Below are 3,636 nucleotides of genomic sequence, written 5' to 3'. Positions count from 1 at the left end.
ACTGCCTCCCCACACTGCCAACCCATGTTCATCTTGGAGTCTATGATGACTCCAAGATCCTTTTCTGCCTCCGTGCTGACAAGAGGGGAGTTCCCTAACCTGTAGGTATGGTGCCGGTTGTTCCTCCCCAGGTGCATCACCTTGCACTTGTCTGTGTTGAATCCCATCCTATTCTCATCCGCCCACCCCTGTAACTTGTCTAGGTCAGATTGTAGCTTGTTGCTTCCTTCTAGTGTGCCCACATCCCCCCACATCTCAGTGTCATCAGCAAATTTGAACAGGGTGCTTTTTACCCCCTCGTCCAAATCACTGATGAAGATGCTGAACACAGCAGGCCTGAGGACCGAGCCCTGCGGAACCCCACTGCCCACGTCCTTCCAGGTTGAGAAGGACCCATCCACTACCACCCTCTGGGTGCGGCCCTCCAGCCAGCTGGTGACCCATTTGACTGTGTGGGTGTCGACACCACAGCCCGTTTCTTAATTTTGAACCAGCTGCTCATTAAGTCAAGAGTGGAGTGAGGCTGCTGGAGTAAGCGCTGGAGGAACGTGGTCTTCCACAAGGCACATGCCCCTTCAGATACCGCTTCCTTCTGGAGATGATCTTATTTTTGCCCAAGTTCTTTTCTCCACCTTTATTTCTCCTCCCCTCAGAAAGCAAAGTGGATCCAAGAAAAAATCCCCTGAAGAAACTAGGATAGCCCTGGGATGCAGTTGGGACTCGGGAGCCAAATTATCGCGCTAAAATGCTAATCCAAAATCTAAACTCAAATGCTGGGGATTTCTCCAGAGGCCTCTGCCTCAGGGGCTGAATTAAACCTTCCTGCCACTGATGAGGCAAAAGAGAACTGATAGAAATTCAGACATGAAACTTCTGCTACCGCCAACAACTGGCAACTGTGGTTCTCTTCCTAGGCTGAAAGCATGGCGAGGCATCCACTGTAAGGCTTTAGCACAAAAGACATATTCCTCCAAATTCAAGAAGCTTAAATGAGACCAACCCCTCATGTCTAATTTCTCAGCATTTCTCTAGCAATCTATGGATAGTAGCACCAGTGGGGATAGGTAGAAACTATGGGAAACCCCATGAGATATCAATAGTGTGCGCATAACTCATCTCAAAATCCTTAGACCCAAAAGCCTGGATCTTAAGTTTCCTGTGCATAAGTAAAGCTCATGGAGGAACATAAAACACAAGCATGCAAATAAAAGTTAACAAGTTTGGAAAGTTTTTTTTTCAAATTGGTTGGAGGTAATTTGTCCAGTGTCAAATGGCAAAACTTACAGGTTTCTGCATGTCGAGCTGCTATGAAAATCTCCACTCATGTGGCAACAACACAAAAGGTTAAAGTAGCCAATACTCTCCAGTAATTACCATATAAAAATGACATTATGCATACCCTTTTCCACGATAAAGGTCAAGTTGATGTACTGAATAACAGCTCCTTCAAGAAACTCAAATCCACCTGAACGGGCAAGTGCAAAACAGTAACACCAAAATAATCCAGATTTCAACGTGGTATAGCAATCAGCATTTTTTTTTAAACTAAAGCCTCCAAAGATTTCAAGTCCTTGCCCCAGCTTCCCTCCTAGTTTACTCTTGACTGCAAAAATACCCATATCTTCCAATAACACCTTCTCATCATTTTGGATAAGGAGGTCCAAATACGGCTCTCCAGATACAGTCAATGTCACGCTTGCTCCAACTTACAGGGGGAGGGGAACAGTCTCCTTGAAAACAATATAGCAAGATACTACACAATCTCCTTATGCCACAATCACTGAGCAAGCTGCCTTTGCCAGATTCAAGCTTATGCTCATCTACACCAGGGGAAGGAGAAGAAGGAAATCAGATTCAGGTCCTAAGCCTGTTTTCCCCAGCTGATATCACTTTGCACTGCTAATAAGCCTCAAACATGATCCTAGTGTTCCTGCACCTTTTATGTCTGTCTGAAGATAAAGCCAGTCATTCTTCAACAAAAAAGCATAGATGACCCAGCACCAAAGTGCAACACTTAATAATCCAAAGAGGGCACATCCCTGACCTTCAAAAAACCCTACAACAGCCACCCAGCACAGGCAGATCAAGAACAGCAGCCAGCAAGGAAAACACACTTTGGTTTCAAACTTCCTCCAAGACTAAATTATCCTAACAGGTAAATCTGAGTGTGGATGAAGGTGTCAGACAGGCAGTCCTCATAGCTGAAGTTCCTCCTTATCCAGGGTACAATCCTGGCTCCAGCTGAGGCAGCTTCCCCCAGATTGATGTGTTGCAATCCAGACTTTGAGAGACCATCTTGGCCCTTACAGCAAGCCTCCACGGCTACTTGGTCAGCCAAAAGATGTTGATTTAGTGGCCGTTTTGTTTTCTAGACGCATATTCACTAAGAACTTACCTGAGTCCACTGAACATTTTCATACCCCAAACATTCACTGGATAGCGATTCCTTGTGCAAGTTTATGACACGAATGAGATTTGAGCCCATTGTGGACAAGTTCCAATCCCCAGAGCCACCCAGCCTCCATGAGTGACCTAATCAGAGCACATCTAGTTTACAGCTTGTTTCTGGGGAAAAAAAGAATTACTGTGATGAGCTGAACACTTTTCTGCACGCTGAATTTAGCAGCTTAAGGTGCAGTGTGTATGTGTGCACAAGAACTGTCAATCCTTCCCATGAGTACTTACAAAAAAGGTCAGCAGCACTCATGTAATCTTGTGCATAAGTCGACTTCAACGAAGTGTCTGACACCCTCATCAGGCTTTGCACAATCTCCTCCAACATCAGGCCGAGAGAGTGCTGATAAAGGCTTTTCGAGTTGCCAATGAAGGCCACGGGTTTTCCCAATAAGAAGTGGAACTGCGAGCACTGGCCAGACCCATGCAGAAGCCCTCTAAGGGAAAGGGGGCCAGCAAAGGCAGTAAAACAAGGAGGCGGGCCTTGCAAAGACATCGTGTCCATCAGGCACTTACGTTTTATTTCAGTGAAGTCTGCAGCCCAGAAGAGAAACCTACTGTATTACCGGTCACCCTCCCTTGTGAGGGGGAGTGTCTGCATTTATATCACAGGCCAGATGATTTTGCCCTTATGCCACACTCCAACTCTTTGAAGTGCTTTGCTACCATCAGAGCCCCTCCAGCCAAGAAATACTGAATGGATCCGGTTCCTTTCAGCACCTGTCAATGCAGCTCCCTAATCCTTATTCAACTGCAGGGATCAATATTAACTGGCACCTTGGGCAGATATACATAGCATATGGAATTTAAAAAAAAAGCAAGCAAGAAAGAAAGAAATAGGACAAATTTAGCTTTCAGGAACACTAATGCACTGAAAACAGCTATGCCTCCAAGTGCAGCAGGCAATTTCTTTGTGAACCAAGTGACAGGCTGGGATCATTCCAGTCTGTTTGAACCCATTTACCAACCACCCAGAAGAGAAACCCGTTCAGGAAATATACACCATTTAAATGATGTACAAACTCCAAACGAATCACCCATTACCCACGCCACCAGTGTTCATTTGAATACTAATTATTATTCCTATAGGTCAGAGGTGCAGTCTAGCTTACCAGCTAAAGGAAAAGGTATACCCTTTTAAACATACCAGCTCCGTAGCTACACTGAGAAACAGGTTGGGGG

The 3,636-nt window shown here is 45.4% G+C and overlaps 1 protein-coding gene across 1 annotated transcript in view; it reads right to left on the bottom strand.

The window, feature by feature from the left end:
- The window catches only part of LRP8 (LDL receptor related protein 8), a 354,423-nt gene that overhangs the window by 291,810 nt on the left and 58,977 nt on the right, over positions 1 to 3,636 (bottom strand). The gene's annotated exons all lie outside the window — the stretch shown is intronic.

Source organism: Gavialis gangeticus, unplaced genomic scaffold, assembly GCF_001723915.1.
Source record: "Gavialis gangeticus isolate Ggan-Ray unplaced genomic scaffold, GavGan_comp1, whole genome shotgun sequence".
Taxonomy (NCBI): Eukaryota; Metazoa; Chordata; order Crocodylia; family Gavialidae; genus Gavialis; species Gavialis gangeticus.
Note: the sequence above shows the minus strand (reverse complement) of the source record. Positions and strands in the feature narration are given on the sequence as shown.